General features: G+C 61.9%; 1 long non-coding RNA gene across 2 annotated transcripts; it reads right to left on the bottom strand.

Annotated features, from left to right (window-relative positions):
• Window positions 1-297: 297 nt before the first annotated feature.
• LOC138062817 (uncharacterized) lies at window positions 298-4,001 on the bottom strand. 2 transcript variants are annotated; one of them, XR_011136591.1, is made up of 3 exons: window positions 3,808-4,001; window positions 2,369-3,685; window positions 298-2,229 (listed from the first exon to the last, which is right to left on the bottom strand). It is a non-coding gene; the product is annotated as an uncharacterized lncRNA (long non-coding RNA). The 2 variants fall into 2 exon arrangements; XR_011136590.1 differs by lacking the exon at window positions 3,808-4,001 and having other exon boundaries at window positions 2,369-3,775.
• Between the last annotated feature and the right edge of the window lie 8,309 nt (window positions 4,002-12,310).

Below are 12,310 nucleotides of genomic sequence, written 5' to 3'. Positions count from 1 at the left end.
AGGATACAAACCATGTTCGACTAGTTTTCTGCCTTTTCAGTGTAATAAAAAAGGATCGTAATCTGCTTCCACCTGTCATCAGAGCTAAGGGTGAGTTCAGCAGCCTTGTACATTTTTGGTTTTACCTAATCTCCTTTGTACACATTATGCTTGTTTTGCCTCTATAATTAATGGCAACGTGCTTTTCTCCTGTTTCATATCTATAGTTGGACAACAGCAGAAGCAAGCGTCTGAAGTGCATTTTTTCATAACTCTGTGATCTTAATATTTTAGTAAATAAATCAGAAATACAGCATCTAACAGAATTATGAGGATCTATTTAAAAATAAGGTTGTAATTCTGGGCTATTCTATTACCAGGATTTATTTCATATAGCATATGACTTCTCTAATTCAGAACACTACTTTTATTTTTCTATCTTTTAATCTTTTAAGCTGAGTATAATACTTTCAGTTCCATTCATGTATTATCAAACTTGTCAAGTGTCTTTTGCAGCTAAATTTTTTCTCTTGTTCAACCCCCTCTTGTTAAAGGCTGAAATTAAAAAAAGAAGCAGTTCGCTTTTGAAGTTAAAGCTGGACTTTCTTTTAAAATGCTTCTTTTAGTCTCACTCCTAAGCTTGTAATCCAGAAGCTGTGTTTCCCTTTGTTGGAAAGTGCCCCTCACTCTGACCTTTACCCTTAATTCATAGTCACGGTCTTCCATTTCTTCTGTCTTTAAGACGATGCATCTATTGCGTAATTATTGCAATGGCGATCGTTGTCAGGTATCTTGAACACAGATGGAATAACATTAGGAAAAGATGCATTTATGACATTAAAGCATAAGATACAGATTGCTATGTCAAACAGCAACATTCTGTCTTTTGCTGTGTTGTCTTCATAGTAGGAAAAATCCTAAGAGTTTAAGACGACTAGCAACCTAGGGGTTGCATAGTATGAGAAAATAAGAGTAGGGTTTACTCCAGAATTTGAGCCTTCCTTACTTTGCTCAGCATTACCACTAGAAGGCCCCGATCTTGCCAAGTGCTAAGCCACATTCTTGAAGCTGATCCTATGACACCCTGGGCAGCTCATGTAATCTTGGGGCTGTTTTGCCAACTGCAGTTGCAAATTGTTGGTATCTCAGTAAAATGAGCTTCGCCGCCACACAAAACTTCAACGTGCCCTTCCTCTTCCCCTTTTCCTTGTTCGTATGTAAGTAACGGGTTTTTCATCTAACACAGATATACTTTGTCTGCCTCCAGCCTGCCATCCTTCCACTAGGTAGCTCGTAGTGCACATCTCAACAGGATTACTCCTGTAAGTACCACTTTATACAGCAAAGGTGACAGAATAGATGCCTAATTTGTCCACAACACTGTTATGACATTGAAGTTTACTGTCGCGGATTTACTGGCAACTGTATTGTTCCACTTTGTGGCTTAACTCAGGTTCAATAGAAAGATTTAAAAAAAAAAAAAGAAAGTTTGCTCATGAAGCTCATGTTGGAATTAAAACATCTTTCCAGTTCTTAAAAAATAAATAAATAACTCCTAAATTCAAAAAAAAAACAGTGGTGAGGTCATAGAATTTTCTGTCCCTTAACTAGCTGCAATCATCAATATTTTTCTCTATCATGTGGGACTTTCTGCAAAACACACAGAGTCATAGTGCTCTTATATTTATGAATTCATAACAATGTTAGTTATTCTTGGAATCAAAGGTTTGGGGGTTTTTTTTGAACTTCTACACACTGGCTTATCAATAAATCATTCAAATTATCTTAAGTCACGTACTGCAAAGTGGAGACGCTATTCTTTGCCTTCACTGACAAATCTGCTTCTAAGGTTATCTGTTCAGAGACAATGAATATTTATACAGATGACATTTTCAAGGCTTCTCTGACCCTAGTTTCGTAATGGAGAACAACATGGTAATTATCTCAGATTCTCGCTGGGCAAAGGGCTGTAAGAAACACCGCACTGAGATTTGCTGAAATGAGGCATTCTTGACCAGTTATCTGTCCAACGCTACGGAGGCCCACCGATGAACGACCTTTAGGAAGTACGGCATAGTTAGGAGTAAGTGGTTTTCAAAAGGCGTCTCTCAGCCAGGTGCTCCTGGTGTGTTATCCGCTCTCTGCAGAATCGGAAAACGCCACGCTCGGGGTCGGCCTCAAAAGCTGAAATTTGTGAGTAAGCACGGAGCAGGTTTGCCGAGCTGTCGTCCACAAAGTACTTAATCTACACTGTAAAAGGTGATGAGGAAAAAAACAGGTGGTTACAGCTTGAACATTTATTAAATTCCAACTATCTATTTGTTTAAAAGGGGATTATGTCGTTTAAGCAAAGTAACATAATTAATCTGAGACTCAGGAACTGTCTGACCTGATCATATTGGAATATGGTGGCAGGCTACGGCGGTGATGACGAGGCCGTTGGCCAGGAGGGCAGCCAGGTAGGTGCCCAGGAAGAGCGAGAAGTGCAAGAGCTGCAGCTCCCGCATGTCCGCCAACGGCAGGAGGAGGAACCCCTTGAAGGAGCTGCTGTTGGACACTTTGCTCTCTCCGGACACGGAGGACTGTCCAAGGAAGAAGACGCTGACAACTCAGGACAGACAGCAAAACTTTCCCATGACTTCCCCGCAGCTGAAGAGACGGACGTGGTTCAAGACCCAGCTTCTGGGTCCTCTGGGAGGTCCACCTCCATGGGCTCCTCCCCTTCCTCTGGGGGAGTCCATTTCCATGGGCTCCTATTCCTCCAAGAGGTCCACCTGCATGGCCACCTTCTCCCTCTCCTCTGGAGGAGTTCCTTTCCATGGGCTCCTCTTCCTCTGGGAGGTCCACCTCCATGGGCTCCTCCTCCTCGTCCTCCATGGGGGTCCATTTCCATCAGCTCCTCCTCAGGGGGAGGTCCACTTCCATGGCCGCCTCTTCCTCCTCTTCTGCAGGGGTGCACCTCCATAGGCTCCTCCTCCTCCTCTTCTGCAGGGGTCCACCTCCACGGGCTCCTCTTCCTCTAGGAGGTCCACCTCCATGGGCTCCAGGGTGGCCAGGTGGTTGCATCCACCTTCCTCTTGGTCCACAGCGCCGCCTTTCACCTCTCCCACGGCCGCTGGCTCAGGGCTGGAGCCCCCGTGGAGGGTAGGAGCGGAGAGCTCGATCTCAGGCCCTCTTCCACCGCCAGGCCTGGCACCAACTCTGGAAGAGGGGCGCTGAGGTCACTGCTGACACGGCGGCGTGCAACTCCTCCCACCTGTCAGGTCGTTATCAGACGTTAATTGGTACAGGTCCCAGGATTACCCCCGGGGTGCCCTGTCAGGGAGGAGCCTGATGGGGCTGCTCCACAACGGAGGAAGACTAAGAAGAAGGTGACCCCAATGCAGTCAGAGCCGTTCCTTCAGGTCCACCTCCACGGGCTCCTCCTCCTCCGAGGGGGTCCACCTCCATGGGCTCCTCCTCTGGGGGAGTCCATGTCCAGGGGTTCCTCTTCCTCTGCGAGGTCCACCTCCATGGGCTCCTCCTCCTCCTCCAGGCCCACGGCATCTGAGCAGGGCCAGGGAGGTGACTGCGGCCAGGTCCACCAACGGTGCCAGGCGAGAAGTCACATCTGGGCTCTACGAAGTAGAGAGCATCTTCCGGATCGTTGGATCTTCACTAGCTGGTGGACTGCTCCAAGCTGCTGCTGGCCGGTTGGTGTAGAGAGCTGCTGGCCAAATATTCTTGTGTAAGTTGAATTTTGCTATTTTTGTGAGCTACATAGGCCTGGTAGGCGATGGAATGGCCTAAAAAAAAACATGACTTGGGGGTCTTTGCCCGAGGTATTACCGTGCGCTCAACAAGCCTTGGAATACGTCAAGCTCTCCGAAGAAGAGCGACGACGCGCCCCGTCCGCTGATCGCTCTTGCCGAAACCGCCGGCAGTCACACCGAGATGGAAAGCCGCCGCCTGGATCCTGTCCAACGGGCGATAAACGACGGATTCAGACGAAGGTCGAGGGCGGCAGTTTCTGCCAGTCCGAGCTGTAAGACCGGTTGTTAAGGCGGCATCGTAGAGGAAGCGACCCAGGTCAATGCTGTACCCACAATTTGGGGATGGGGGGGGTGGTCAACATCCCCTGGGGTTGTCTCACGCAGGGGAAGCCAACATCCCAGCTGGAGCCTCACCCCCCCCCCACAAAATCCAAAGGGGATTTTTTTCCCTCAGCCTCCTTTTTCAAAGCTATCGGGCCAAGCAATGCCGATCGCGACCCTTCCCTTGACTTTTTTCTTTCCCCCCTCCATTTCTAGGTCTCTTTCCCTCCGAGGGTGTTGCCGCTCCACGAAGCGGAGGAGACAGGCCCGCCGCCGCAGGGGGGCAGTTACTGACAGACCAATCGGCAGGACGCGGCTCCAGAGGGGTATGAGGGGGAGCAGGAGCTTCTAGGTCGACATTTGGAACATTTATACCCTCGGCAGTCAGGGCAGCCGGACGCCGGAGCCGTTTTTCCCCCTCAATTTCAACTGCGCAACAGGTAGCAGCCGCCATGTCGCCAGCCCGCCGGCCCGCGCAACGGACTGCGCATGCGCACTGCGCAGGGGTCGCCCTCCCCCCCCGCCCGGGCAGCGAGGAGCGCATGCGCAGTGCTAAGGAGGCGCATGCTCCCCCGCCCGCACAGGGATTGGCGCATGCGCAGAGCGAGGAGGCGAGCAGGCCCCCCCACAGGCGCAGCGACTCGCGCATGCGCAGAAGCCGCGCGCCCCCGCCCGAGCAGAGACTGGCGCATGCGCATAGCGAAAGAGCCGGTTCTCCCCCCGCCCGCGCAGCGCGGTGCGCAGGCGCAGTGCGCAGAACAGGCACTCACCCCGCCCGCGCGGAGACTCGCGCATGCGCAGTGCGCGTAAGACGCACTCACCCCCCCCCACCACCACCACCAATCCGCGCGGGGACTCTCGCAGGCGCAGCAGCCCCACTCTCCCCCGCCCGCCTAGAGCTCAGCGCATGCGCATTCTGAAGGAGCAGCCCTTCCCCGCCCACGCAGCGCATCGCGCATGCGCGCTCCCTAAGCATCCCGCGCGTCCCCCCCCCCACCCGACGGCTGGCGCACGCGCAGTGCGCAGGAGCGGCACCTCACCCCGCCCGAGCAGAGAATGGCGCGTGCGCAGTGCGCAAGAGCCGCACTGCCCCCGCCCGCGCAGCCAATAGCGCATGCGCAGTTCCACAGTCACAGACGCCCCGCCCCCCCGTGGCGCCGCGCGCATGCGCAGTGTCGGAGACGCCATGGCGGCGGCGGGAAGAGGGACGCAGCCACCGGGAGCCCCGGGAGGGTGGTGAGGCCGCCGGGAAGGGTCGGGGCCGCCGCAAATCGCTGCCCCAACCCCGGGGCCTCGGCCGGAGCCGAGAAACCCCGGCAGCCCGGCGCGGGGGGGGGCAGAGCGGCCTAAAACACCCCAAAACCCTGCCTGCGGGGACCAAAACGGCCTAAAACACCCCAAAACCCTGCCTGGGGGGACCAAAACGGCCTAAAACACCCCGAAACCCTGCCTGGGGGGACCAAAGCGGCCTAAAACACCCCAAAATTCTGGCTGGGCAGGTCAAAAAACCCCAAAACACCCCAAAATCCTGCCCGGGGGGGTCAAAATAGCCTAAAAGACCCCAAAATCCTGCCCAGGGGGGTCAAAACACCCCAAAATCCTGCCCGGGGGAGCCAAAACAGCCCAAAACATCCCAAAAGCCTGCCCGGGGGGGGGGCCAAATCTGCCTAAAACACCCCAAAACCCTGCCTGGGGGGGCCAAAACGGCCTAAAACACCCCAAAACCCTGCCTGGGGGGACCAGAACAGCCTAAAACACCCCGAAACCCTGCCCGGGGGGGCAAAACGACCTAAAACACCCCGAAATCCTGCTGAGGAAGGGCCAAAATGGCCCAAAACACCCCAAAACCCTGCCCAGGGAGGGTCAAAATGGCCTAAAACACCCCAAAATTCTGGCTGGGCAGGTCAAAAAACCCCAAAACACCCCAAAATCCTGCCCGGGGGGTCAAAATAGCCTAAAACACCCCAAAATCCTGCCCAGGGGGGTCAAAACACCCCAAAATCCTGCCCGGGGGAGCCAAAACGGCACAAAACATCCCAAAAGCCTGCCCGGGGGGGGCCAAATCTGCCTAAAACACCCCAAAATCCTGTCCGGGGGGGCCAAAATGGCCCAAAACACCCCAAAACCCTTCCCGGGGAGCCAAAACACTCAAAACACCCCAAAACCCTGCCCGGGGGCGGCCAAAATGGCCCAAAACATCCGAAAATCCTGCCCAAGAGGCCAAAACGACCTAAACCACCCCAAAATCTTCCCGGGGGGGGGCCAAAACGGCCTAAAAAACCCCAAAATCCTGCCCGGGGGGCCAAAACACCCAAAACACCCCAAAAGCCTGCCTGGGGGGGGGGCCAAAACGGCCTAAAACACCCCGAAGTCCTACCCAGGGGGGCCAGAACGGCCTAAAACACCCCAAAACCCTGCCCAGGGGGCCAAAATGGCCCAAAACACCCCAAAACCTGGCCGGGGGGGGGGCAAAATCTGCCTAAAACATGCCAAAATCCTGCCCGGGGGGGCAAAATGGCCTAAAACACCCCAAAATCCTGTCCGGGTTGGCAAAATGGCCCAAAACACCCCAAAACCCTGCCCAGGAGGGGCCAAAACAGCCCAAAACACCCCAAAACCGTGCCCAGGAGGGGCCAAAACACCCCAAAATCCTGCCCGGGGGGGCAAAATGGCCCAAAACACCCCAAAATCCTGCTGGGGAGGGGCCAAAATCTGCTGAAAATCAACTAAAAGCACAAAATTGACTCAAATCTACTAAAAATCTAATAAAACTTCCCAAAAATGCACTAAAAAGCTGCGGAAAAGAAATAAATATGGGGCCAAAATCTGAGGAAAACCTTCAAATTTCCCCAAAACTGCTAAAAAGCACCAAAATCTACTGAGGAGCTGCTAAAACCCACTAATATGCAAAAAATCTATTAAAACCCCCCAAATCTACCGGAATCTGCTAAAAACCAACTCAAATCTGCCAAAAATGTGATGAAAATCCGCTAAAAACTCAAACTGCCCCCAAAGCTGCTTGAAATCGACGGAAGTTTCCCCCAACAACGCGAAAAACATGCTAAACCGCACCGAAACGGCCCAAAGGCGGCTCTGGGGCGCCGCCGAAATTCTCGTTTTTCCCAAAATCGCGGGTTCTGGCGGCCGATGAAACTGGGGGTTTTTGGCAGGAGATCGTGGCCCTCGAGGGGAGACAGCAGCAAAAGTGCAAAACTGGGCGAAAACGCCCCAAATTTGTGCTGTGCGGGCAGACGCCAATTCCCCAAGGGGCCCAGGCGTCCGAGGGGCCCAGGCGTCCAGGCAGACCCAGTTCCCCAAGGGGCCCAGGCGTCCGAGGGGCCCAGGCGTCCAGGCAGACCCAGTTCCCCAAGGGGCCCAGGCGTCCGAGGGGCCCAGGCGTCCGGGCAGACCCAGTTCCCCGAGGGGCCCAGGCGTCCGAGGGGCCCAGGCGTCCGGGCAGACCCAGTCCCCCAAGGGGCCCAGGCGTCCGAGGGGCCCAGGCGTCCAGGCAGAACCAGTTCCGAAAAGGGGCCCAGACGTCCGAGGGGCCCAGGCGTCCGGGCAGACCCAGTTCCCCAAGGGGCCCAGGCGTCCGAGGGGCCCAGGCGTCCGGGCAGACCCAGTTCCCCAAGGGGCCCAGGCGTCCGAGGGGCCCAGGCATCTGGGCAGACCCAGTTCCCCAAGGGGCCCAGGCGTCCGGGCAGATCCAGTTCCCCAAGGGGCCCAGGCGTCCGAGGGGCCCAGGTGTCCGGGCAGACCCAGTTCCCCCAGGGGCCCAGGCGTCCGAGGGGCCCAGGTGTCCGGGAACACCCAGTTCCAAAAAGGGGCCCAGGCGTCCGAGGGGCCCAAGCGTCCGGGCAGATGGAGTTCCCCGAGGGGCCCAGGCGTCCGAGGGGCCCGGCGTCCGGGCAGAGCCAGTTCCTCGAGGGGCCCAGGCGTCCGAGGGGCCCAAGCGTCCGGGCAGATGGAGTTCCCCGAGGGGCCCAGGCGTCCGAGGGGCCCAGGCGTCCGGGCAGACCCAGTTCCCCAGAGGGGCCCAGACGTCCGAGGGGCCCAGGCGTCCGGGCAGACCCGGTTCCCCAGAGGGGCCCAGGTGTCCGAGGGGCCCGGGCGTCCGGGCAGACCCAGTTCCCTGAGGGGCCCAGGCGTCCGGGCAGACCCAGTTCCCCAGAGGGGCCCAGGCGTCCGGGCACATCCAGTTCCGAAAAGGGGCCCAGGCGTCCGGGCAGACCCAGTTCCGAAAAGGGGCCCAGGCGTCCGAGGGGCCCAGGCATCCAGCAGACCCAGTTCCTCGAGGGGCCCAGGCGTCCGAGGGGCCCAGGCGTCCGGGAACACCCAGTTCCCCGAGGGGCCCAGGCGTCCGAGGGGCCCAGGCGTCCGGGCAGACCCAGTTCCCCAAGGGGCCCAGGCGTCCGAGGGGCCCAGGCATCCGGGCAGACCCGGTTCCCCAGAGGGGCCCAGGCGTCCGAGGGGCCCAGGCGTCCGGGCAGACCCAGTTCCCCAAGGGGCCCAGGCGTCCGAGGGGCCCAAGCGTCCGGGCAGACCCGGTTCCCCCAAGGGGCCCAGACGTCCGAGGGGCCCAGGCGTCCGGGCAGATCCAGTTCCCCAAGGGGCCCAGGCGTCCAAGGGGCCCAGGCGTCCGGGCAGACCCAGTTCCCCAGAGGGGCCCAGGCGTCCGGGCAGACCCAGTTCCCAGAGGGGCCCAGGCATCCGGGAACACCCAGTTCCGAAAAGGGACCCAGGCGTCCGAGGGGCCCAGGCGTCCGGGCAGATCCAGTTCCCCAAGGGGCCCAGGCGTCCGAGGGGCCCAGGCGTCCAGGAACACCCAGTTCCCCAAGGGGCCCAGGCGTCCGAGGGGCCCAGGCGTCCGGGCAGACCCAGTTCCCCCAGGGGCCCAGGCGTCCGAGGGGCCCAGGCGTCCGGGCAGACCCAGTTCCCCCAGGGGCCCAGGCGTCCGAGGGGCCCAGGCGTCCGGGCAGACCCAGTTCCCCAAGGGGCCCAGGCGTCCGAGGGGCCCAGGCGTCCGGGCAGACCCAGTTCCCCGAGGGGCCCAGGCGTCCGAGGGGCCCGGGCGTCCGGGCAGAACCAGTTCCCCAGAGGGGCCCAGGCGTCCGAGGGGCCCAGGCGTCCGGGAACAGCCAGTTCCAAAAAGGGGCCCAGGCGTCCCAGGGGCCCAGGCGTCCGGGCAGACCCAGTTCCCCGAGGGGCCCAGGCGTCCGGGCAGACCCAGTTCCCAAAGGGGCCCAGGTGTCCAAGGGGCCCAGGGGTCCGGGAACACCCAGTTCTGAAAAGGGGCCCAGGTGTCCGAGGGGCCCAGGCGTCCGGGAACACCCAGTTCTGAAAAGTGGCCCAGGCGTCCGAGGGGCCCAGGCATCCGGGCAGACCCAGTTCTGAAAAGGGGCCCAGGCGTCCGAGGGGCCCAGGCATCCAGCAGACCCAGTTCCTCGAGGGGCCCAGGCGTCCGAGGGGCCCAGGCGTCCGGGAACACCCAGTTCCCCAAGGGGCCCAGGCGTCCGAGGGGCCCAAGCGTCCGGGCAGATCCAGTTCCCAAAGGGGCCCAGGCGTCCAAGGGGCCCAGGCGTCCGGGCAGACCCAGTTCCCCAAGGGGCCCAGGCGTCCGAGGGGCCCAAGCGTCCGGGCAGACCCAGTTCCCCGAGGGGCCCAGGCGTCCGAGGGGCCCAGGCGTCCGGGCAGACCCAGTTCCCAAAGGGGCCCAGGCGTCCGAGGGGCCCGGGCGTCCGGGCAGACCCAGTTCCGAAAAGTGGCCCAGGCGTCCGAGGGGCCCAGGCGTCCGGGCGGACCCAGTTCCCCGAGGGGCCCAGGCGTCCGAGGGGCCCAGGCGTCCGGGCAGACCCAGTTCCCCAAGGGGCCCAGGTGTCCGAGGGGCCCAGGCGTCCGGGAACACCCAGTTCCCCAGAGGGGCCCAGGCGTCCGAGGGGCCCAGGCGTCCGGGCAGATCCAGTTCCCCAAGGGGCCCAGGCGTCCGAGGGGCCCAGGTGTCCGGGCAGAACCAGTTCCAAAAAGGGGCCCAGGCGTCCGAGGGGCCCAGGCGTCCGGGCAGACCCAGTTCCCCAAGGGGCCCAGGTGTCCGAGGGGCCCAGGTGTCCGGGCAGACCCAGTTCCCCAAGGGGCCCAGGTGTCCAAGGGGCCCAGGCGTCCGGGAACACCCAGTTCTGAAAAGGGGCCCAGGTGTCCGAGGGGCCCAGGCGTCCGGGCAGACCCAGTTCCCCAGAGGGGCCCAGGCGTCCGAGGGGCCCAGGCGTCCGGGCAGACCCAGTTCCCCGAGGGGCCCAGGCGTCCGGGCAGACCCAGTTCCCCCAGGGGCCCAGGCGTCCGAGGGGCCCAGGCGTCCGGGCAGACCCAGTTCCCCCAGGGGCCCAGGCGTCCAAGGGGCCCAGGCGTCCGGGAACACCCAGTTCCCCGAGGGGCCCAGGCATCTGAGGGGCCCAGGCGTCCGGGCAGACCCAGTTCCCCAAGGGGCCCAGGCGTCCGAGGGGCCCAGGCGTCCGGGCAGACCCAGTTCCCCAAGGGGCCCAGGCATCCGAGGGGCCCAGGCGTCCGGGCAGACCCAGTTCCCCAGAGGGGCCCAGGCGTCCGGGCAGACCCAGTTCCCCGAGGGGCCCAGGCATCCGAGGGGCCCAGGCGTCCGGGCAGACCCAGTTCCCCCAGGGGCCCAGGTGTCCGAGGGGCCCAGGCGTCCGGGCAGACCCAGTTCCCCAAGGGGCCCAGGCGTCCGAGGGGCCCAGGCGTCCAGGCAGAACCAGTTCCAAAAAGGGGCCCAGACGTCCGAGGGGCCCAGGCGTCCGGGCAGACCCAGTTCCCCAAGGGGCCCAGGCGTCCGAGGGGCCCAGGCGTCCGGGCAGACCCAGTTCCCCAAGGGGCCCAGGCATCCGAGGGGCCCAGGCGTCCGGGCAGACCCAGTTCCCCGAGGGGCCCAGGCATCCGAGGGGCCCAGGCGTCCGGGCAGACCCAGTTCCCCCAGGGGCCCAGGTGTCCGAGGGGCCCAGGCGTCCGGGCAGACCCAGTTCCCCAAGGGGCCCAGGCGTCCGAGGGGCCCAGGCGTCCAGGCAGAACCAGTTCCAAAAAGGGGCCCAGACGTCCGAGGGGCCCAGGCGTCCGGGCAGACCCAGTTCCCCGAGGGGCCCAGGCGTCCAAGGGGCCCAGGCGTCCGGGCAGACCCAGTTCCCCGAGGGGCCCAGGCGTCCGAGGGGCCCAGGCGTCCGGGCAGACCCAGTTCCCCAAGAGGCCCAGGCGTCCGAGGGGCCCAGGCGTCTGGGCAGACCCAGTTCCCAAAGGGGCCCAGGTGTCCGAGGGGCCCAGGCGTCCGGGCAGACCCAGTTCCGAAAAGTGGCCCAGGCGTCCGAGGGGCCCAGGCGTCCGGGCGGACCCAGTTCCCCGAGGGGCCCAGGGGTCTGAGGGGCCCAGGCGTCCGGGCAGACCCAGTTCCGAAAAGTGGCCCAGGCGTCCGAGGGGCCCAGGCGTCCGGGCAGACCCAGTTCCCCGAGGGGCCCAGGCGTCCGAGGGGCCCAGGCGTCCGGGCAGACCCAGTTCCCAAAGGGGCCCAGGCGTCCGGGCAGACCCAGTTCCCCGAGGGGCCCAGGCGTCCGAGGGGCCCAGGCGTCCAGGCAGAACCAGTTCCGAAAAGGGGCCCAGGCATCCGAGGGGCCCAGGCGTCCAGGAACACCCAGTTCCCCAAGGGGCCCAGGCGTCCGAGGGGCCCAGGCGTCCGGGCAGAACCAGTTCCTCGAGGGGCCCAGGCGTCCAAGGGGCCCAGGCATCCGGGCAGACCCAGTTCCCTGAGGGGCCCAGGCGTCCGAGGGGCCCGGGCGACCGGGCAGACCCAGTTCCCCAGAGGGGCCCAGGCGTCCGAGGGGCCCGGGCGTCCGGGCAGAGCCAGTTCCTCGAGGGGCCCAGGCGTCCGAGGGGCCCAGGCGTCCGGGCAGACCCGGTTCCCCAGAGGGGCCCAGGTGTCCGAGGGGCCCAGGCCTCCGGGCAGAACCAGTTCCCCAGAGGGGCCCAGGTGTCCGAGGGGCCCAGGCGTCTGGGCAGACCCAGTTCCCCAGAGGGGCCCAGGCGTCCAGGCACATCCAGTTCCGAAAAGGGGCCCAGGCGTCCGGGCAGACCCAGTTCCGAAAAGGGGCCCAGGCGTCCAAGGGGCCCAGGCATCCAGCAGAGCCAGTTCCTCGAGGGGCCCAGGCGTCCGAGGGGCCAAGGCGTCCGGGCAGACCCAGTTCCCCGAGGGGCCCAGGCGTCCGAGG

This window comes from Struthio camelus, chromosome 29, assembly GCF_040807025.1.
Source record: "Struthio camelus isolate bStrCam1 chromosome 29, bStrCam1.hap1, whole genome shotgun sequence".
Taxonomy (NCBI): domain Eukaryota; kingdom Metazoa; phylum Chordata; class Aves; order Struthioniformes; family Struthionidae; genus Struthio; species Struthio camelus.
Note: the sequence above shows the minus strand (reverse complement) of the source record. Positions and strands in the feature narration are given on the sequence as shown.